This window comes from Punica granatum, chromosome 3 (assembly GCF_007655135.1).
Source record: "Punica granatum isolate Tunisia-2019 chromosome 3, ASM765513v2, whole genome shotgun sequence".
Lineage (NCBI taxonomy): Eukaryota > Viridiplantae > Streptophyta > Magnoliopsida > Myrtales > Lythraceae > Punica > Punica granatum.
The window spans coordinates 20,968,486-20,992,621 of record NC_045129.1 but is presented as its reverse complement, the minus strand read 5'-3'; positions in this window follow the sequence as shown (position 1 = coordinate 20,992,621).

Genomic DNA, 24,136 nt, shown 5'->3' with positions numbered 1-24,136 from the left:
TCCACTTTACTGCTTTCAGGACTTCGCATCCCCGGACTTTGCATCCGGTTACTGATTTCTGGACTCCGCGTCCACTTTACTGCTTTCAGGACTTCGCGTCCCCGGACTTTGCATCCGGTTACTGCTTTCGGGACTCCGCGTCCACTTTACTGCTTTCAGGACTTCGCGTCCCCGGACTTTGCGTCCGGTTATTGCTTTCCGGACTCCGCGTCCACTTTACTGCTTTCAGGACTTTGCATCCCCGGACTTTGCATCCGGTTACTGCTTTCTGGACTCCGCGTCCACTTTACTGCTTTCAGGACTTCGCGTCCCCGGACTTTGCGTCCGGTTATTGCTTTCTAGACTTAGCGTCCTCTTTACTGCTTTCTGGACTTCGCGTCCCCGGACTCCGTGTCCGGTTACTGCTTTCCGGACTCCGCGTCGACTTTACTGCTTTCAGGACTTCGCGTCCCCGGACATTGCGTCCGGTTATTGCTTTCCGGACTCCGCGTCCATTTTTCTTCTTTCAGGACTTCGCGTCACCGGACTTTGCGTCCGGTTATTGCTTTCCGGATTACGCGTCCACTTTACTGCTTTCAGGACTTCGCGTCCCCGGACTTTGCGTCCGGTTATTGCTTTCTGGACTCCGCGTCCACTTTACAGGGTTCCGGACTTCGCGTCCCCGGACTTTGCGTCCGGTTACAGCTTTCAAGACTACGCGTCCACTTTACTACCTTCAGGACTTCGCATCCCCGGTTATGGCTTTCCGAACTCCGCGTCCACTTTACTGCTTTCAGGACTTCGCATCCCCGGACTTTGCGTCCTGTTATTGCTTTCCGGACTCGGCGTCCATTTTACTGCTTTCAGGACTTCGCGTCCCCGGAATTCGCGTCCCCGGACTTTGCGTCCGGTTATTGCTTTCCGGACTCCGCGTCCACTTTACTGCTTTCAGGACTTCGCGTCCCCGGACTTTGCATCCGGTTACTGCTTTCTGGACTCCGCGTCCACTTTACTGCTTTCAGGACTTCGCGTCCCCGGACTTTGCGTCCGGTTATTGCTTTTTGGACTCCGCGTCCACTTTACTGATTTCAGGACTTCTCGTCCCCGGACTCCGCGTCCGGTTACTACTTTCCGGACTCCGCGTCCACTTTATTGCTTTCAGGACTTCGCGTCCCCGGACTTTGTGTCCGGTTATTGCTTTCCGGACTCCGCGTCCATTTTACTGCTTTCAGGACTTCGCGTCCCCGGAATTTGCGTCCGCTTATTGCTTTCCGGACTCCCCGTCCTTTTTACTGCTTTCAGGACTTCGCGTCCCCGGACTTTGCGTCCGGTTATTGCTTTCCGGATTACGCGTCCACATTACTGCTTTCAAGACTTCGCGTCCCCGGACTTTGCGTCCGGTTATTGCTTTCCGGACTCCGCGTCCACTTTACTGCTTTCAGGACTTCGCGTCCCCGGACTTTGCGTCCGGTTATTGCTTTCCGGACTCCGCGTCCATTTTACTGCTTTCAGGACTTCGCGTCCCCGGAATTTGTGTCCGCTTATTGCTTTCCGGACTCCGCGTCCATTTTACTGCTTTCAGGACTTCGCGTCCTCGGACTTTGCGTCCGGTTATTGCTTTCCGGATTACGCGTCCACTTTACTGCTTTCAGGACTTCGCGTCCCCGAACTTTGCATCCGGTTATTGCTTTCTGGACTCCGCGTCCACTTTACTGCTTTCAGGATTTCGCGTCCCCGGACTTTGCGTCCGGTTATTGCTTTTTGGACTCCGCGTCCACTTTACTGCTTTCAGGACTTCGCGTCCCCGGTCTCCGCGTCCACTTTACTGCTTTCAGGACTTCGCGTCCCCGGACTTTGCGTCCGCTTATTGCTTTCCGGACTCCGCGTCCATTTTACTGCTTTCAGGACTTTGCGTCCGGTTATTGCTTTCTGGACTCCGCGTCCACTTTACTGCGTTCCGGACTTTGCGTCCCCGGAATTTGCGTCCGGTTACTGCTTTTAAGACTCCGCGTCCACTTTACTACCTTCAGGACTTCGCGTCCCCGGACATCGCGCTTCAGGACTTCGCGTCCCCGGACTTCGCGTCCGGTTATGGGTTTTCGAACTCCGCGTCCACTTTACTGCTTTCAGGACTTCGCGTCCCCGGACTTTGCGTCCGGTTATTGCTTTCCGGATTACGCGTCCACTTTACTGTTTTCAGGATTTCGCGTCCCCGGACTTTGCGTCCGGCTATTGCTTTCTGGACTCCGCGTCCACTTTACTGCTTTCAGGACTTCGCGTCCCCGGACTTTGCGTCCGGTTACTGCTTTCAGGACTCCGCGTCCACTTTACTGCTTTCAGGACTTCGCGTCCCCGGACTTTGCGTCCGGTTATTCCTTTCCGGACTCCGCGTCCATTTTACTGCTTTCAGGACTTCGCGTCCCCGGACTTCGCGTCCCCGGACTTCGCGTCCGGTTATTGCTTTCCGGACTCCGCGTCCACTTTACTGCTTTCAGGACTTCGCGTCCCTGGACATTGAGTCCGGTTAGTGCTTTCTGGACTCCGCGTCCAGTTTACTGCTTTTAGGACTTCGCGTCCCCAGACTTTCCGTCCGGTTACTGCTTTCAGGACTCCGCGTCCACTTTACTGCTTTCAGGATTTCGCGTCCTCGGACATTGCGTCCGGTTATTCCTTTCCGAACTCCGCGTCCGTTTTACTGCTTTCAGGACTTCGCGTCCCCGGACTTCGCGTCCCCAGACTTTGCGCCCGGTTATTGCTTTCTGGACTCCGCGTCCACTTTACTGCTTTCAGGACTTCGCTTCCCCGGACTCCGTGTCCGGTTACTACTTTCCGGACTCCGCGTCGACTTTACTGCTTTCGGGACTTCGCGTCCCCGAACTTTGCGTCCGGTTATTGCTTTCCGGACTCCGCGTCCATTTTACTGCTTTCAGGTCTTCGCGTCCTCGGAATTTGCGTCCGCTTATTGCTTTCCGGACTCCCCGTCCTTTTTACTGCTTTCAGGACTTCGCGTCCCCGGACTTTGCGTCCGGTTATTGCTTTCCGGATTACGCGTCCACATTACTGCTTTCAAGACTTCGCGTCCCCGGACTTTGCGTCCGGTTATTGCTTTCCGGACTCCGCGTCCATTTTACTGCTTTCAGGACTTCGCGTCCCCGGAATTTGTGTCCGCTTATTGCTTTCCGGACTCCGCGTCCATTTTACTGCTTTCAGGACTTCGCGTCCTCGGACTTTGCGTCCGGTTATTGCTTTCCGGATTACGCGTCCACTTTACTGCTTTCAGGACTTCGCGTCCCCGGACTTTGCATCCGGTTATTGCTTTCTGGACTCCGCGTCCACTTTACTGCTTTCAGGACTTCGCGTCCCCGGACTTCGCGTCCGGTTATGGCTTTTCGAACTCCGCGTCCACTTTACTGCTTTCAGGACTTCGCGTCCCCGGACTTTGCGTCCGGTTATTGCTTTCAGGATTACGCGTCCACTTTACTGTTTTCAGGATTTTGCGTCCCCGGACTGTGCGTCCGGCTATTGCGTTCTGGACTCCGCGTCCACTTTACTGCTTTCAGGACTTCGCGTCCCCGGACTTTGCGTCCGGTTATTGCTTTCTAGACTCCGCGTCCACTTGACTGCTTTCAGGACTTCGCGTCCCCGGACTCCGTGTCGACTTTACTGCTTTCAGGACTTCGCGTCCCCGGACTTTGCGTCCGGTTATTGCTTTCCGGACTCCGCGTCCATTTTACTGCTTTCAGGACTTCGCGTCCCCGGACTTCGCGTCCGGTTATTGCTTTCCGGACTCCGCGTCCACTTTACTGCTTTCAGGACTTCGCGTCCCTGGACTTTGAGTCCGGTTAGTGCTTTCTGGACTCCGCGTCCACTTTACTGCTTTCAGGACTTCGCGTCCCCGGACTTTGCATCCGGTTATTGCTTTCTGGACTCCGCGTCCACTTTACTGCTTTCAGGACTTCGCGTCCTCGGACTTTGCGTTCGGTTATTGCTTTCTAGACTCCGCGTCCACTTGACTGCTTTCAGGACTTCGCGTCCCCGGACTCCGTGTCGACTTTACTGCTTTCAGGACTTCGCGTCCCCGGACTTTGCGTCCGGTTATTGCTTTCCGGACTCCGCGTTCATTTTACTGCTTTCAGGTCTTCGCGTCCTCGGAATTTGCGTCCGCTTATTTCTTTCCGGACTCCGCGTCCATTTTACTGCTTTCAGGACTTCGCGTCCCCGGACTTTGCTTCCGGTTATTGCTTTCCTGATTACGCGTCCACTTTACTGCTTTCAGGAATTCGCGTCCCCGGACTTTGCGTCCGGTTATTGCTTTCTGGACACCGCGTCCACTTTACTGCGTTCCGGCCTTCGCGTCCCTGGACTTTGCGTCCGGTTAAAGCTTTCAAGTCTCCGCGTCCACTTTAATACCTTCAGGACTTCGCATCCCCGGACTTCGCGTCCCCAGACTTTGCGTCCGGTTATGGCTTTCCGAACTCCGCGTCCACTTTACTCCTTTCAGGACTTCGCGTCCCCGGACTTTGCGTCCGGTTAGGGCTTTCTGGACACCGCGTCCACTTTACTGCTTTCAGGACTTCGCGTCCTCTGACTTTGCGTCCGATTACTGCTTTCAGGACTCCGCGTCCACTTTACTTCTTTCAGGACTTCGCGTCCCCGTACTTTGCGTCCGGTTATTGCTTTCCGAACTCCGCGTCCAATTTACTGCTTTCAGGACTTCGCGTCCCCGGACTTTGCGTCCGGTTATTGCTTTCTGCACTCCGCGTCCACTTTACTGGGTTCCGGACTTCGCGTCCCCGGACTTTGCGTCCGGTTACAGCTTTCAAGACTCCGCGTCCACTATGCTACCTTCAGGACTTCGCATCCCCGGTTATGGCTTTCCGAACTCCGCGTCCACTTTACTGCTTTCAGGACTTCGCATCCCAGGACTTTGCATCCGGTTAGTGCTTTCTGGACTCCGCGGCCACTTTACTGCTTTCAGGACATCGCGTCCCCGGACTTTGCGTCCGGTTACTGCATTCAGGACTCCGCGTCCACTTTACTGCTTTCAGTACTTCGCGTCCCCGGACTTTGCGTCCGGTTACCGCTTTCAGGACTCCGCGTCCACTTTACTGCCTTCAGGACTTCGCGTCCCCGGACTTTGCATCTGGTTATTGCTTTCGGACTCCGCGTCCACTTTACTCCTTTCAGGACTTCGCGTCCCCGGACTTTGCGTCCGGTTAGGGCTTTCTGGACACCGCGTCCACTTTACTGCTTTCAGGACTTCGCGTCCTCGGACTTTGCGTCCGATTATTGATTTTAGGACTCCGCGTCCACTTTACTTCTTTCAGGACTTCGCGTCCCCGTACTTTGCTTCCGGTTGTTGCTTTCCAGACTCCGCGTCCATTTTACTGCTTTCAGGACTTCGCGTCCCCGGACTTTGCGTCCGGTTACTGCTTTCTGGACTCCGCGTCCACTTTACTGCTTTCCGGACTCCGTGTCCGGTTATTGCTTTCCGGACTCAGCGTCCACTTTACTGCTTTCAGAACTTCGCGTCCCCGTACTTTGCGTCCGGTTATTGCTTTCTGGACTCCGCGTCCACTTTACAGGGTTCAGGACTTCGCGTCCCCGGACTTTGCGTCCGGTTATTGCTTTCCGGACTCCGCGTCCACTTTACTTCTTTCAGGACTTCGCGTCTCCGGACTTTGCGTCCGGTTAGGGCTTTCTGGACTCCGCGTCCACTTTACTGCTTTCAGGACTTCGCGTCCCCGGACTTTGCGTCCGATTACTGCTTTCAGGACTCCGCGTCCACTTTACTGCTTTCAAGACTTCGCGTCCCCGTACTTTGCGTCCGGTTATTTCTTTCCGGACTCCGCTTCCAGTTTACTGCTTTCATTACTTCGCGTCCCCGGACTTCGCGTCCCCGGACTTTGCGTCCGGTTATTGCTTTCCGGACTCCGCGTCCACTATACTGCTTTCAGGACTTCGCGTCCCCGGACTTTGCATCCGGTTATTGCTTTCTGGACTCCGCGTCCACTTTACTGCTTTCAGGACTTCGCGTCCCCGGACTTTGCGTCCGGTTACTGCTTTCAGGACTCCGCGTCCACTTTACTGCTTTCAGGACATCGCGTCCCCGGACTTTGCGTCCGGTTATTGCTTTCCGGACTCCGCGTCCACTTTACTGCTTTCAGGACTTCGCGTCCCTGGACTTTGAGTCCGGTTAGTGCTTTCTGGACTCCGCGTCCACTTTACTGCTTTCAGGACTTCGCGTCCCCAGACTTTGCGTCCGGTTACTGCTTTCAGGACACCGCGTCCACTTTACGGCTTTCAGGACTTCGCGTCCTCGGACATTGCGTCCGGTTATTCCTTTCCGGACTCCGCGTCCATTTTACTGCTTTCAGGACTTCGCGTCCCCGGACTTCGCGTCCGGTTATTGCTTTCCGGACTCCGCGTCCACTTTACTGCTTTCAGGACTTCGCGTCCCCGGACTTTGCGTCCGGTTACTGCTTTCAGGACTCCGTGTCCACTTTACTGCTTTCAGGACTTCGCGTCCCCGGACTTTGCGTCCGGTTAGTGCTTTCTGGACTCCGCGTCCACTTTACTTCTTTCAGGACTTCGCGTCCCCGTACTTTGCGTCCGGTTATTGCTTTCCGGACTCCGCGTCCATTTTACTGCTTTCAGGTCTTCGCGTCCCCGGACTTTGCGTCCGGTTATTGCTTTCTGGACTCCGCGTCCACTTTACTGGGTTCCGGACTTCGCGTCCCCGGACTTTGCGTCCGGTTACAGCTTTCAAGACTCCGCGTCCACTATACAATCTTCAGGACTTCGCATCCCCGGTTATGGCTTTCCGAACTCCGCGTCCACTTTACTGCTTTCAGGACTTCGCATCCCAGGACTTTGCATCCGGTTAGTGCTTTCTGGACTCCGCGGCCACTTTACTGCTTTCAGGACATTGCGTCCCCGGACTTTGCGTCCGGTTACTGCATTCAGGACTCCGCTTCCACTTTACTGCTTTCAGTACTTCGCGTCCCCGGACTTTGCGTCCGGTTACCGCTTTCAGGACTCCGCGTCCACTTTACTGCCTTCAGGACTTCGCGTCCCCGGACTTTGCATCTGGTTATTGCTTTCTGGACTCCGCGTCCACTTTACTCCTTTCAGGACTTCGCGTCCCCGGACTTTGCGTCCGGTTAGGGCTTTCTGGACACCGCGTCCACTTTACTGCTTTCAGGACTTCGCGTCCTCGGACTTTGCGTCCGATTATTGATTTCAGGACTCCGCGTCCACTTTACTTCTTTCAGGACTTCGCGTCCCCGTACTTTGCTTCCGGTTGTTGCTTTCCAGACTCCGCGTCCATTTTACTGCTTTCAGGACTTCGCGTCCCCGGACTTTGCGTCCGGTTAGTGCTTTCTGGACTCCGCGTCCACTTTACTGCTTTCACGACTTCGCGTCCCCGGACTTTGCGTCCGGTTATTGCTTTCTGGACTCCGCGTCCACTTTACTGGGTTCCGGATTTCGCGTCCCCGGACTTTGCGTCTGGTTACAGGTTTCAAGACTCCGCGTCCACTTTACTACCTTCAGGACTTCGCATCCCTGGTTATGGCTTTCCGAACTCCGCGTCCACTTTACTGCTTTCAGGACTTCGCATCCCAGGACTTTGCGTCCGGTTAGTGCTTTCTGGACTCCGCGGCCACTTTACTGCTTTCAGGACTTCGCGTCCCCGGACTTTGCGTCCGCTTACTGCATTCAGGACTCCGCGTCCACTTTACTGCTTTCAGGACTTCGCGTCCCCGGACTTTGCGTCCGGTTACCGCTTTCAGGACTCCGCGTCCACTTTACTGCCTTCAGGACTTCGCGTCCCCGGACTTTGCATCTGGTTATTGCTTTCCGGATTCCGCGTCCACTTTACTCCTTTCAGGACTTCGCGTCCCCGGACTTTGCGTCCGGTTAGGGCTTTCTGGACACCGCGTTCATTTTACTGCTTTCAGGACTTCGCATCCCCGGACTTCGCGTCCCCGGACATTCGGTCCGGTAATTGCTTTCCGGACTCCGCGTCCACTTTACTGCTTTCAGGACTTCGCGTCCCCGGACTTTGCGTCCGGTTACCGCTTTCAGGACTCCGCGTCCACTTTACTGCCTTCAGGACTTCGCGTCCCCGGACTTTGCGTCCGGTTACCGCTTTCAGGACTCCGCGTCCACTTTACTGTCTTCAGGACTTCGCGTCCCCGGACTTTGCGTCCGGTTATTGCTTTCCGGGCTCCGCGTCCACTTTACTCCTTTCAGGACTTCGCGTCCCCGGACTTTGCGTCCGGTTAGGGCTTTCTGGACACCACGTCCACTTTACTGCTTTCAGGACTTCGCGTCCTCGGACTTTGCGTCCGATTATTGATTTCAGGACTCCGCGTCCACTTTACTTCTTTCAGGACTTCGCGTCCCCGTACTTTGCTTCCGGTTGTTGCTTTCCAGACTCCGCGTCCATTTTACTGCTTTCAGGACTTCGCGTCCCCAGACTTTGCGTCCGGTTAGTGCTTTTTGGACTCCGCGTCCACTTTACTGCTTTCAAGACTTCGTGTCCCCGGACTTTGCGTCCGGTTACTGCTTTCAGGACTCCGCGTCCACTTTACTGCTTTCAGGACTTCGCGTCCCCGGACTTTGCGTCCGGTTACCGCTTTCAGGACTCCGCGTCCAATTTACTGCCTTCAGGACGTCGCGTCCCCGGACTTTGCGTCCGGTTACCGCTTTCAAGACTCTGCGTCCACTTTACTGCCTTCAGGACTTCGCGTCCCCGGACTTTGCGTCCGGTTATTACTTTCCGGACTCCGCGTCCACTTTACTTCTTTCAGGACTTCGCGTCCCCGTACTTTGCGTCCGGTTGTTGCTTTCCGGACTCCGCGTCCATTTTACTGCTTTCAGGTCTTCGCGTCCTCGGAATTTGGGTCCGCTTATTTCTTTCCGGACTCCGCGTCCATTTTACTGCTTTCAGGACTTCGCGTCCCCGGACTTTGCTTCCGGTTATTGCTTTCCTGATTACGCGTCCACTTTGCTCCTTTCAGGACTTCGCGTCCCCGGACTTTGCGTCCGGTTATTGCTTTCTGGACTCCGCGTCCACTTTACTGCGTTCTGAACTTCGCGTCCCCGGACTTTGCGTCCGGTTATTGCTTTCCGGACTCCGCGTCCATTTTACTGCTTTAAGGACTTCGCGTCCTCGGAATTTGCGTCCGGTTATTTCTTTCCGGACTCCACGTCCATTTGACTGCTTTCAGGACTTCGCGTCCCCGGACTTTGCGTCCGGTTATTGCTTTCTGGACTCCGCGTCCACTTTACTGCGTTCCAAACTTCGCGTCCCCGGACTTTGCGTCCGGTTAAAGCTTTCAAGACTCCGCGTCCACTTTACTACCTTCAGAATTTCGCATCCCCGGACTTCGCGTCCCCAGACTTTGCGTCCGGTTATGGCTTTCCGAACTCCGCATCCACTTTACTGCTTTCAGGACTTCAGATCCCCGGACTTTGCGTCCGGTTATTGCTTTCTGGACTCCGCGTCCATTTTACTGCTTTCAGGACTTTGCGTCCCCGGACTTTGCGTCCGGTTAGTGCTTTCTGGACTCCGCGGCCACTTTACTGCTTTCAGGACATCGCGTCCCCGGACTTTGCGTCTAGTTACTGCATTCAGGACTCCGCGTCCACTTTACTGCTTTCAGGACTTCGCGTCCCCGGACTTTGCGTCCGGTTACCGATTTCAGGACTCCGCGTCCAATTTACTGCCTTCAGGATGTCGCGTCCCCGGACTTTGCGTCCGGTTACCGCTTTCAAGACTCTGCGTCCACTTTACTGCCTTCAGGACTTCGCGTCCCCGGACTTTGCGTCCGGTTATTGCTTTCCGGACTCCGCGTCCACTTTACTCCTTTCAGAACTTCGCGTCCCCGGACTTTGCGTCCGGTTAGGGCTTTCTGGACACCGCGTCCACTTTACTGCTTTCAGGACTTCGCGTCCTCGGACTTTGCGTCCGATTACTGCTTTCAGGACTCCGCGTCCACTTTACTTCTTTCAGGACTTCGCGTCCCCGTACTTTGCGTCCGGTTGTTGCTTTCCGGACTCCGCGTCCATTTTACTGCTTTCAGGACTTCGCGTCCCCGGACTTCGCGTCCCCGGACTTCGCGTCCCCGGACTTTTCGTCCGGTTATTGCTTTCCAGACTCCGCATCCACTTTACTGCTTTCAGGACTTCGCGTCCCTGGACTTTGCGTCCGGTTAGTGCTTTCTGGACTCCGCGTCTACTTTACTGCTTTCAGGACTTCGCGTCCCCAGACTTTGCGTCCGGTTAGTGCTTTCTGGACTCCGCATCCATTTTACTGCTTTCAGGACTTCGCGTCCCCAGACTTTGCGTCCGGTTACTGCTTTCAGGACTCCGCGTCCACTTTACTGCTTTCAGGACTTCGCGTCCCCGGATTTTGCGTCCGGTTATTCCTTTCCGGACTCCGCGTCCATTTTACTGGTTTCAGGAATTCGCGTCCCCGGACTTCGCGTCCCCAGACTTTGCGTCCGGTTATTGCTTTACGGACTACGCGTCCACTTTACTGCTTTCAGGACTTCGCGTCCCCGGACTTTGCATCCGGTTACTGCTTTCTGGACTACGCGTCCACTTTACTGCTTTCAGGACTTCGCGTCCCCGGACTTTGCGTCCGGTTATTGCTTTCTCGACTCCGCGTCCACTTTACTGCTTCCAGGACTTCGCGTCCCCGGACTCCGTGTCCGGTTACTACTTTCCGGACTCCGCGTCGACTTTACAGCTTTCAGGACTTCGCGTCGCCGGACTTTGCGTCCGGTTATTGCTTTCCGGATTACGCGTCCACTTTACTGTTTTCAGGACTTCGCGTCCCCGGACTTAGCGTCCGGTTAGTGCTTTCTGGACTCCGCGTCCACTTTACTGCTTTCAGGACTTCGCGTCCCCGGACTTTGCGTCCGGTTACTGCTTTCAGGACTCCTCGTCCACTTTACTGCCTTCAGGACTTCGTGTCCCCAGACTTTCCGTCCGGTTATTGCTTTCCGGACTCCGCGTCCACTTTACTGCTTTCAGGACTTCGCGTCCCCGGAATTTGCGTCCGGTTAGTGCTTTCTGGACTCCGCGTCCACTTTACTGCTTTCAGGACTTCGCGTCCGGTTATTGCTTTCTGGACTCCGCGTCCACTTTACTGCTTTCAGCACTTCGCGTCCCCGGACATTGCGTCCGGTTATTGCTTTCCGGATTACGTGTCCACTTTACTGTTTTCAGGACTTCGCGTCCCCGGACTTTGCGTCCGGTTAGTGCTTTCTGGACTCCGCGTCCACTTTACTGCGTTCAGGACTTCGCGTCCCCGGACTTTGCGTCCGGTTACTGCTTTCAGGACTCCTCGTCCACTTTACTGCCTTCAGGACTTCGCGTCCCCGGACTTTGCGTCCGGTTATTGCTTTCCGGACTCCGCGTCCACTTTACTGCTTTCAGGACTTCGCGTCCCCGGACTTTGCGTCCGGTTAGTGCTTTCTAGACTCCGCGTCCACTTTATTGCTTTCAGGACTTCGCGTCCGGTTATTGCTTTCTGGACTCCGCGTCCACTTTACTGCTTTCAGGACTTCGCGTCCCCGGACTTCGCGTCCGGTTATTGCTTTCCGGACTCCGCGTCCATTTTACTGCTTTCAGGACATCTCGTCACCGGAATTTGCGTCTGCTTATTGCTTTCTGGACTCCGCGTCCACTTTACTGCGTTCGAGACTTCACGTCCCCGGAATTTGCGTCCGGTTACTGCGTTTAAGACTCCGCGTCCACTTTACTCCCTTCAGGACTTCGCGTCCCCAGACTTCGCGTCCCCGGACTTCGCGTCCGGTTATGGCTTTCCGAACTCCGCGTCCACTTTACTGCTTTCAGGACTTCGCGTCCCCGGACTTTGCGTCCGGTTATTACTTTCCGGACTCCGCGTCCATTTTACTGCTTTCCGGACTTCGCGTCCCCGGACTTTGCGTCCGGTTATTGGTTTTCGGACTCCGCGTCCACTTTACTGCTTTCAGGACTTCGCGTCCCCGGACTTTGCGTCCGGTTAATGCTTTTAGGACTCCGCGTCCACATTACTGCTTTCAGGACTTCGCGTCCCCGGACTTTGCGTACGGTTATTGCTTTCCGGACTCCACATCCTTTTTACTGCTTTCAGGATTTCGCGTCCCCGGACTTTCTGTCCCCGGACTTTGCGTACGGTTATTACTTTCCGGACTCCGCGTCCACTTTACTGCTTTCAGGACTTCGCGTCCCCGGACTTTGCATCCGGTTACTGCTTTCTGGACTACGCGTCCACTTTACTGCTTTCAGGACTTTGCGTCCCCGGACTTTGCGTCCGGTTATTGCTTTCTAGACTCCGCGTCCACTTTACTGCTTTCAGGACTTCGTGTCCCCGGACTCTGTGTCCGGTTACTACTTTCCGGACACCACTTCGACTTTACTGCTTTCAGGACTTCGCGTCCCCGGACTTTGCGTCCGGTTATTACTTTCTGGACTCCGCGTCCATTTTACTGCTTTCAGGTCTTCGCGTCCCCGGAATTTGCGTCCGTTTATTGCTTTCCGGACTCCGCGTCCATTTTACTGCTTTCAGGACTTCGCGTCCCCGGACTTTGCGTCCGGTTATTGCTTTCTGGACTCCGCGTCCACTTTACTGGGTTCCGGACTTCGCGTCCCCGGACTTTGCGTCCGGTTACAGCTTTCAAGACTCCGCGTCCACTTTACTACCTTCAGGACTTCGCATCCCCGGTTATGGCTTTCCGAACTCCGCGTCCACTTTACTGCTTTCAGGACTTCGCATCCCCGGACTTTGCGTCCAGTTATTGCTTTCCGGCCTCCGCGTCCATTTTACTGCTTTCAGGACTTCGCGTCCCCGGAATTCGCGTCCCCGGACTTTGCGTCCGGTTATTGCTTTCTGGACTCCGCGTCCACTTTATTGCTTTCAGGACTTCGCGTCCCCGGTCTTTACATCCGGTTGCTGCTTTCTGGACTCCGCGTCCACTTTACTGCTTTCAGGAATTCGCGTCCCCGGACTTTGCGTCCAGTTATTGCTTTTTGGACTCCGCGTCCACTTTACTGCTTTCAGGACTTCGCGTCCCCGGACTCCGCGTCCGGTTACTACTTTCCGGACTCCGCGTCCACTTTACTGCTTTCAGGACTTCGCGTCCCCGGAATTTGCGTCCGCTTATTGCTTTCCGGACTCCGCGTCCTGTTTGCTGCTTTCAGGAATTCGCGTCCGGTTATTGCTTTCCGGATTACGCGTCCACTTTACTGCTTTCAGGACTTCGCGTCCCCGGACTTTGCGTCCGGTTATTGCTTTCCGGACTCCGTGTCCACTTTACTGCTTTCAGGACATCGCGTCCCCGGACTTCGCGTCCGGTTATTGCTTTCCGGACTCCGCGTCCACTTTACTGTTTTCAGGACATCGCGTCCCCGGACTTCGCGTCCGAGTAAGGGTACGTCGCACGGTTGGACCGTCGATTAGGCCCCCAAAGCTCCCCTCCCGATTTCAAGGAATTGATCCCCTTGAGTTGGGGGCCCCCATCCATAGGTAGCACGGTCCTTGTAGGACTAAACCATGCATCTTGTAGGAGCCTCCATAAAATCCTCCAACAGGTTCAAACATTAGTCCGTCGGGTCGGCCTGCGCGCCACTTCAAGTCTTTTTCATTTTTAGAACTTGTACCTTGTACCAAAACATTAAGCCGTGGGCATTTATCTTTCTGCACACATGCATCATGCAATTTCCAAAATTAGGATGTCGTTCGCATTGATGAGTCCTAAGTTGATCTTCCTTTCATCTTGGTAAGGGATGTCGCATTCAGTTGCTTGTCTGCGCCTCGAAAGAATCACGCCACCTCTCGAGGAAATTACTCAGATATGGACAACCCTGCGCCAAATCGATCGGGACTACATCATCGCTTTCATCGGAGACGTACCTCTGTTGCCCACCCGAAACGTTGATTGGAATTTCCTTGAAGCAGCCATTACTTTTTGGAACCCGGATTATGCTGTTTTCAACATCCAGGGCAATGAGCTCACGCCCACAATCGAGGAATATCGCACCCTCCTCGGTCGCACCATGTCTGCTAACGATATCATAAAGCCCAACTTCTGCACAACTCGGCCTACTTTGGTTTCGCGCCTACTCGGGGTCCACACCTCCCACTTGCATGCAGAACTCGCATATTCAGGGGGTACGGAGATAGCAATCGAGAAACTTATTCTTTTTATTAAAACCCGGGCATGCAAAGTTCAAGGGAATTTTATTCGGAAAGATTTATGCCACGCTTTCTTACTGTTAATTTTTGGGACCATTATGTTCCCTCGTTCGCGTGCTTTAATCGATGCAGCATTGGCTAGCGTTGTCCTCCAAGTGGTCGGAGGACACGGGTATGAGGTGGCCCTCGTAACCGAGACTATTCGGTCCCTCGACCGTGTCTTGAAAACACGCGACCGAAGGATAAGAGGATCCCCTATCCTTTTGCAAATTTGGCTTCAGAGTCATGCATACTCCTTTGGTCTTGTACGCCCGGTTATGTATTTCACTAACCAAGAATCAGTCATTTCTCGATTGCTACCTTTCGTGTAAGTGGAAGAACGCAAGATTAATGAGTGGATGAAGGTTTTTCGCAAGATGTCTCCTAGGAGCTTTAAGTGGCGTGTCGCGTGGATGCCACTCGGACCCATGGCTCTCAAATGCACCGATTTTTACGGAATCCTACTCATTAGTCATGCAGGGTCCACCAACTACTTCCCATCGCGGGTAATGAGGCAGCTCGGTGGCTTAAAGACGATCCCCGAGGATACGGCACGAACCAGGTTCGAATACACTTGGCGGGAGGACCAGAAGTCCGTAGATCGCCAAAGTGAAATTGAACAGGCATTAGCAGCATGGCGCACTATAATCACCGAGCATCCATATTTTCCTGAATTCCCCACTCAGGATGAGCAGCATTTCCAGGCTACGGAGGAATACATCTTGCACTTCCACCGATGGGGTCCTCCCGTGCAAGATGATGCATCACGACCCGCGGATCAGACGTCACCTGAAGCACCTTCCATGGCTGTTCAGATTGAGCTTGCTAGTCTCAAGGCTGAAAGAGATTCCCTCCGCCAACTAGTTGCAGAGAGGGATGAACAACTCACTGATCAGAGCCAACTCTAGAAGGAGCTCGCTCAGGCCCGCGCAAAATTGCAGAGACGTGATCAGGAATTGGCACGGGTGAACATTACTTTGGAAAAATCTAGAAAAAGGGCTCGAGGACAAGCATACCCACCTTAGGATAGTTATCGGGGCCCTAAGCCTAGGATTGTCGCTTTCCACGGCAATGCTCATTTGTTCCCTAATGCGATGGAAGATGAACTTAGGATTGGTTTTCCTAAAATTTGCATCGTATTTTAAAGCTTCCTTAATCAGTGCGAATGACAGCATTAGCTTTCGAAAATTCATGCATAGCAAGCTTTCCATTTATTTATTGTTTTACAGCTATCATGCATTCCTTCTCGCCAGGCAAGTTGTGCTCGCATTCCCAGTTAGACCCACTGTGGTCTTTACGTCAAGATGTGCCATGACTAGAGGCAGAGTCCATCCCTGTCACCCGCCCCGCACCACAAGGCGCGTCATCGCATAGCCGAGCACATGTCTCTCGGCGCAATTAAGCATTTCCACCAGCGCAACTGAGTACGCCCTTTAGCGTCGTGCGAGCATGTCTCTACGCTCTTGACACCCCGGTGCATATCCCTTCCCGTGCTCGCATGACGCCTACCAGGCAAGTTCGATTCCCACCTCTTTGCGTCAAAACTGCGAACAGTTTTTGCTCATTCATTGTTTTTCCATTCCCCATTGCAGGAAACCCCCAACAAGAAGGCAGCCTGAATTCTGAACGACCACAATTGAGATAACAAACGTCTTTCATCCAGCTCCTTGGGATTTCAACACTGAGCTCCCACCCTCTCTCCACAAAGATCGCAAGCAAATCATAGTCACCGCTTTGCAGCGCCCTGCGCTGTTCCTCAACATTGACCTTTGCTTTCGCATTTCTTGCACTTTCCTATCATGCATGCATTTATCGCATTTACTGCATCGGGCACCGGCCCTGCATTTACTGCATTGGGCTTCGGCCCTGCATTTACAACATCGGGCTCCGGCCCTGCATTTACCGCATTGGGCTCAGACCCTGCATTGGGCTCCGGCCCTGCATTTACTGCATTGGGCTTAGATCCTGCATCGAGCTCCGGCCCTGCATTTACTGCATTGCGCTCCGGCCCTGCTTTTACTGCACCGGGCTCCGGCCCTTCATTTACTGCATTGGGCTCCGGCCCTGTATTGAGTACATCGGGCTCCGGTCCTGGATTTACTACATTGGGCTCCGGCCCTGTATTTACTGCATTGGGCTCAGGTCCTGCATCAGGCTTCGGCCCTGCATTTACTGCATTGGGCTCAAGCCCTGCATCGAGCTCCAACCCTGCATTTATTGCATTTACTGCACCGGGCTCCGGCCCTGCATTTACTGCATTGGGTTCAAGCCATGCATCGGGTTCCGGCTCTGCATTTACTGTTTTCGGGCCCTGGCCCAGCATTTATTGCTTCCAGGTTTTGACACCATGCACTTACTGCTTTTAGGCTCATTTGAAGTCCAAAATCGACTTGGATTCCAATTCATCTAAGCGATAATCTGAGGAGCAAGTCTAATCCTTTCACTGCAAAGACCGAAAGTGACAGCTCCACAAACAGAGCATGACCCACCCGCCTGCAACAGTGGGCACCAGCACCGTCGCGCTCCCGACCAAAGAATGGGTCCTACCCGCCCTCTGCCGTCGCCACCGACTAAACACTGGGGCAACACGCGCAATTTTCTTTAAAACTCTCTTTTGCTTTAATCCACTCCCACAAACGACATGAACAAATCCTTCAAATGGAGCATTCGGACAGTCTCGAAGACGCCCTATTAGTTCTGTCGGACATGTTCGACTCGCTTGTCCCCGTGGGACCCGGCTCCTCGAGCCTTCCCTAGGACGATTGCATATGCCTACTCGCAACTAGGGAAAACATGCTTATGTGAGCCCCAGTCACGGTCTAACGACTCCAGAGTGGTGATGACCAGATTCCCGGAAACAAATGTCGTCTGCACGCGGCACCCCATGGGTCGCGGGCGGGACAAAAAGGGATTTTCCCATGGGACCACCCCATATTTCTTACCACATATTCCCCCGCATAATCGCCTAATACATTGTCTTTTTTGTCATCCTTCACAGGGGCACATTGACCACAAGCGAAGGGCGATGCGCGAGTTTATGCTTCCCCAAGAACTTATCTCGAACCTTTTCCTTATACTTCGACGAAGGAGATGTCCGACGATGAGGTACCCCCTACGAAGCCGAAGACGAGGACAATTGAGTGAATCACTCAGCATCGATGCAACCGTCTTCCTTGAACATCCATCGACTTCAACAGCGGGTGCCCTCAGAAAAGCACACATTGTAAGAGCAACAAGTTATGACTGGGGGCAACAATCGCACAAGGCGCCTGCCCGGGCCATTTCAACAAATGAAGACCGGGGCATTCCCGTTCAACATTCGCACCGAGGCAACCTCGGTTCACTATTCCACATGAGGCAATTCTACGTTTTCTTTCAGACAACAGGGGAAATTCACATGTAAAGTTTGCAAAGGCAAATGACACGAAGTTCACCTTTCAAATGCATGAGAGTCAAAACTTCCAAGAAAGCTGGTCCTCATAAAATAGGGCTAGCAACACGCAATGAGTCTCCACGAGGCGAAGCACATCAAAGCGACCTCGGCGATGCAAATTTGAGGAGTTCCAAACAAAGACACGGGGCACAAAACAAACCCCAGCTGCAAGAAAAAACAGAGCGAAAAGAAGCGGGAAAAACCCGCCAACGTAGAGAAAGAGAAAAGACGCGGGAAAAATCCGCCAATGAACAAAACAAGGCACCGCCAAGATTCAAACTCCGGCGCCGCCAATCTTGAGAAATCAATGAACCCCAACAAATGGGGAGCGGCCAACACAATTCCTCGACGGAGACTGAAAAGAATGCACTCGGAGGTTGACTCCTTCGAACCCTTCTCCCTTGCAAACTCGAGAGATAAAAGAATCGAGCCCGCTAGGTCGAAAACCCCTTTTGGGGCGGCCTAGGCAAAAGCTAGGGAAAAAGAGAGGTACGATCGGAAACCCTTTGGAGCGGTCGTGGCAAAAGGAGAGCTCTTCCCCTTTAGGTTGAGAGGTGCGGCCCCGAGGTGGGTGACCGTAGCAAAAGGAGAGCAAAATGAGAGATAGATAAAATTGCCCCCTAGTCTCTCACACATCGTGCCGACAAGGCATCCCCAAGGGAAGTAGCCAGGTTATCTATTTCAACACGATCCTCGATCGGCTCCCCAATACCATTCAACTGTCCAAGAGGGAACTTTCCTCAAGCATAGTGGGCAACTGAACACGCTGTTCAAGCAGTTCGGTACAATCTATACAACAGAGTGACAAAGGAAAATGGGGGTACATCTCGCTGTAGGCGTGAACCCGTGTATCCTTTTAGCTTGGGGCAATGTGCTTCCCAAGCTTTTTCTTTTCTCTTTGTCTTTGCATACCTCCAAATGGGTCACAGCCACCTTTTAACAGGCTACCACAGAGCCAAAATCCCAGACATTCCTCTGCGGGGGTCTAGTCATAACGCTTTGGAAATGGTCAGATCGAGTCTGACCAAATCTGAACCGAAACCCCCAAACGAGTTGCAAATGCAGTCGCCCTACGGCATCCGAATGATAAGGGTCCAAAGTTGACGGGCGTGTCGAACAAACAATAGAACTGCTGGGGCATCGTCGGGGAAGTCTTGATATGCCTATGCATGGCTAACGGGAGCCCTGAAGGCCTTATATCTAGGCCTCTGAAAGAAGGACCCACTCGCACTGTCGAAGTAAAATTCTTCACGGGTTGCTCAGGCGACCCGAAACTGAAGATCTGTGTTGCAACAACCTTTTATGCCCACTTGAGTCTATCTTGTATTAGTATTTCTCATATGATTTACGATTGATGCCAGGATTACAGGTACCGCACGGCAAGAACTACGGCAGACTCTGATCCCCTATCCAATGAGGTACGTAGGCGATCCTATATGAAGCACGGGTCTCGCATCACAAGCAATCGCCCCAGGTTGAGCAATGAGCTATCGCACCATGTGAAGCAATGAGCAATTGCCTCAACAAACTAAGCAAGCAACCGCCTCAGTGGCGAGACCGGGGGCATCCCTAGCAAGCAATCGCCCCAACGGCGTGACCAGCTTCCAGCAAGAGTAGCAAGCAACCAATCCTGTGGCAAAGTCAACTCCCCCAGCAGATCACCACGCAAACGTCCCAGCGGCGAGCCCAACTCCTAGTTGAGCAACAAGCAACTACCCCAGCGGCGAGATCGACTTCCTATGGACCAGTAAGCGACGCCTAAGCAGCGAAAGAGGCTTCAGGCAGATTTACGAGCAACCGCTCTAGCAGCAAAATAAGCCTTTATTCAATGAGCGAGCAAATACCCCAGTGCAAAGCCAGTTTTAGGCAGATCAACAAGCAGTTACCGCAACAGCAAGTACCCATAGTTCTCACTTTCCCTCTAACAAGGCGAGTCGCAGTGCAAGGGTTGACCTAGTCCACAACAGCATTATCCTACAGCCACATTCAAAAGCATCCGGAGCACCCAAGGTTGGTAGGGGCATCCTCACCAAGTCTATGGCCGGCCCCAGCAAAATAAGCAACGGATAGCAATCTCAACCAGAGCAGAAAGCCCACAAGGCAGCACTCGAACCAAATCATTTGGCAAGGACCCCTTTTTCAGTGCAGCACAACCGCACGGCAAATAGCAAATGCCCAACAGCACTGTCCACTACTCATCAGCTCGATGAAAAGCAAATTGCAGCCATTTTGTTCGCGCTCTGTGCAATCTCTCAATCCTTGCATTTTACTTCTTGCACTCGCTTTTTATGCTCTGCTTCTGCACTGCTTCTCAATTATGCACTGCTTTTCAATTATGCAACTGCTTTTCAATCATGCAACCTCTTCTCAATTATGCATTGCCTTACAAGACTTGACGCCAAGCAAATCAATGTCGCACATTTCTAGCACTCGACATACCTAGTACTGACCTTTTGCTCTGGTATTGTCTGCAGGCAAGTGTCTTCGCATACTTGAATTGACGCACACGCACGATCCTCTCCCATGCAAGTCCCTAGGCCAAAACTGCTGAACTGCTCGCAACAAACGCACTGCAATCTTGCAACAAGCCGCAAAACATCCAATCTCAGCATCATCCGCTGCAAGCACAAAACATGCAACTGCTTTTCAATTATGCACTTTACAATTATCGTGCACCTTCCCCGGGATGCAGTGCACATTTTCATTTCCGCAACGCGCTTTTCAATTAGCATGCACCCCCTCCGGGATGCAGTGCACATTTCATTTCCGCAACGCCCTTTTCAATTAGCGTGCACCTCCTCCGAGATGCAGTGCACATTTTCATTTCGGCAATGCACTTTTCAATTAGCGTACACCTCCTCCGGGATGCAGTGCACATTTTCATTTCCGCAACGCACTTTTCAATTAGCGTGCAACTCCTCCGGGATGCAGTGCACATTTTCATTTCCGCAACGCACTTTTCAATTAGCGTGCAACTCCTCCGGGATGCAGTGCACATTTTCATTTCCGCAACGCACTTTTCAATTAGCGTGCACCTCCTCCGGGATGCAGTGCACATTTTCATTTCCGCAACGCACTTTTCAATTAGCGTGCACCTCCTCCGGGATGCAGTGCATATTTTCATTTCCGCAATGCACTTTTCAATTAGCGTGCACCTCCTCCGGGATGCAGTGCACATTTTCATTTCAGCAATGCACTTTTCAATTAGCGTGCGCCTTCTCTGGAATGTAGTGCACATTTTCATGTCCGCAATGCACTTTTCAATTAGCGTGCGCCTCCTCCGGGATACAGTGCACATTTTCATTTCAGCAATGCACATTTCAATTAGCGTGCCCCTGCTCCGGAATGCAGTGCACATCTCCGTCTCCGCAATGCACCTTTCAATTATGCAAAGCACTTTTGATTATGCAATGCGCTTTTCAGTTATACAATGCACTTCCAATTATACATCGCACTTTCAATTACGCAACGCACCTCTTATTTATGCTGTACATTCTCACTCTCGCACTCTTCTTTATGTAGGCATCTTTACCAAAGGTAAGCATCATTCGCGCACACCATTCTCAGGCGTGACAACCAGGCAAGTTTGAGGACGAAAAGAGGACGTAAGAATGGCATTACAATGGTCGCTGGAGCCAAAATAGGTGCTTCTTATAGTCTTTGGTTACATCCTCTACTCGAGCATGCAACCAAAGAGGAGCAAGCTGTCAGCACCCCATTTTGGCTCATCGGCTCCCAGACAGAGCAGCAACAGCAACTCCGGTCATAGGCCTCGCATGCACAATAGGACAAGGTCCTGAATACCCAAAAGGAGCCATGGCAAGCAAGGACAAACAGTCACTGAAAGGAGATACATCGAATCAAAGAAAGTTTAAGTTCATCAGACACACGATTCACATCTCCCACCAATTGCCAGAGGGATTCAAGCACTCATACAGAGGGCAAATTGGGGCTCACTCTCAACGAAACAGAGCATTCAGTGAAGACCGGGCACATCAGAAAACACAGGCACAAATCAGAAGCCTATCCCGAGCGCATTCAGGGAATCGACCATAAGGCTCAAGCAAAAAGCCGGGAACAGTCCAAATGCACGGGCTTAACAGACAGAGCAAGGCTTAGTTTGACAGAACAGAGGATGCAGATATCTTCGGCACGTCAAATATCCCCATAATTCCCACTGAAGTGCAAATTACCCATTCAGGGGCAAAATGGTCATTTACCTCCTAGGGGCAAAATGGTCATTTCCTCTATTTAGCAAGGGAAAAATGGTCATTTGGCATCAGAAAAAGGTCCCTGGGCCCACCGTCCTGCAAAAACGGCAAAATATGCCAAAACGACCGGCACAGAGCGTAGATGCGGGATCTGCAGACAGAAATGGCCAATTCAATTCTGTTTGACCAGAATAAGCAAAGTCAACCCTCGACCCTTGGGTAGGGGCAGAATAGTCACTCGGCCCGAATAAAATGCAGAACATGCAAAAGGAGCAGAATAGCGTGCAAACCGCTGACTAAGCGCCGGAAACATTCGATTCATTTTACGTGCACATTGATCATTCAGCGAACATTCAGTGAGCATTCGGTGCAAAAATGTATAATGCACGTAAAACCGCACCACGGATGTCCCGAATTTATTCCTCGAGTCACGTGATCACTCAAGACAAGTCAAATATTCCCATGAGACAATCCAAGCACTTCCAAGAGGACAAAGAGGTCAATAGTGGGCTCATTTGATTCGGTATTTTTTCGAACATCGTCGATTTTGCCGTAACTCGAGCTACGGAACTCGGAATCGCTTCAAACCGGAGCCGGAATCGCCCACCATTCCCTCTCATGGCCGAAATGAGCAACTTGCATGCTCTTCCATGCCAATTCAAATTCAACTCATGCCAACCCATTGCCAATCAATTTGGATCAGATCTAACACCTCATTGGACCCCTCTTGCACCGGCCATGGCAATTTGCAAGGCTAATTGCACTTAAATCCGCTCAATTTTGCAAAATGACCCTTAATCCTCCTCTATAAATACCCATGGGTATTCTTCATTCAAGACAACATTGCATTCAGCCATTACACAGCCAAAATACTCCTAAAAGAGCCTCTCAAAAATCCCTGGTCGTTCACCAAAAAGAAGCCACCAGAATCCCAAGAAAATTGCCGGAAAACAAACCGTTTTTCGGCGACCATCCACCCGACCTAGCCCAAACCTTGAACTAAACACATATCCCATATGCTTTCGACTCACGAGTCCAGTGGTGGTGTTAGATATGTCGTTTGAGGCTCCTAGCTGCCCGAACCGGACCAAAACAGAAACAGGCGCAGAGGCCGGTTCAGTGGGCAGTCCGGGTTCTGTCCCGTGCCGATTTTTAAACCGGACCTTTCTTGAAAATCTAACTCTAGAAAACCCTTATACACTTCCTAAGGATCATCCCAGAGGAAGGAGACCTCAAACAAAGCTTTAAAACTCATCCAAAACAAGAAAACCAAAACCGAATTGAAAAAAAGACAGTTTTTGGTACTTACCGATTTTCTTGCTTTTCGGGTTAGCGCAGGTCCCCGCACGTCCCGAGTCACCCATAGACGTCACAAGCACTCTCTTGGGAGGTGCCACAAGTCGGGCCAGTTCAAAAAGCCAACCGGAGCCACCGGTTCAAGCCGGCCAAAGTTGGGTGGTTCTCTCGGGTGAACAGTGTACGGACCCGAATGTGGACTCTCGTCGGGGCCCGCATTGCGCGCTTTCGGATCGCGCGACTTGGGAGTGTCCTCCCGTGGGGACGCGTGACGGACACGCGTGAGAGAAGGAGTCGCCACTTATCATTTTACGACCCGTAGGTCGAGGGCGGATAAGTTACCCGAGTCTAGGGGTATGGAACACCTAGTTTGTCGTTAAGGCATTGATCTGTGCGAAACCGGAAAATCCGTGTTCGGGGGTTCATGTTACGTGCGGGCCTATATCCCGCACGCCCTTTCGGTACTCTGGTTTGCTAGGCTTGCATTTTTGTTTTATTTACCGCATGAATTAGGCTGCACTCGGCTCACACGTTTTGACACCGTAACTTCGATGAATTAAACGATGTCGGTGGAGAAGCTGAGAGAGAAGTAAACCCGTGTGTCGGGGAATTGGTTCACAATCTTGCGTTACAGTTCATCGAACCATGGAGGTTGAATCCCTGCGTGAACCGGAACCGCGAGTTCTTGGATTTACTTGTATCTGGGCAAGCATTAGACCGATTCGATTAATTCGACTCTCGGACCGTTCGCTCACTGACTGGAATTCTTACAGAATAAATGTACAAAATAAAATCCTTACACTGCTCTCGAAAACAATAAATACAAATTACAAATGGCCGAATTCCAGTGGACTCGCGTTCGGTTATTATTCCACTCTAACTCACCGTGAGTTTAGGGAAAAAGACCGAAGAACTGAAATTCAATGGACGCTCTCACTGAATAGGGCGTTGGACCCTGTGAGTGTT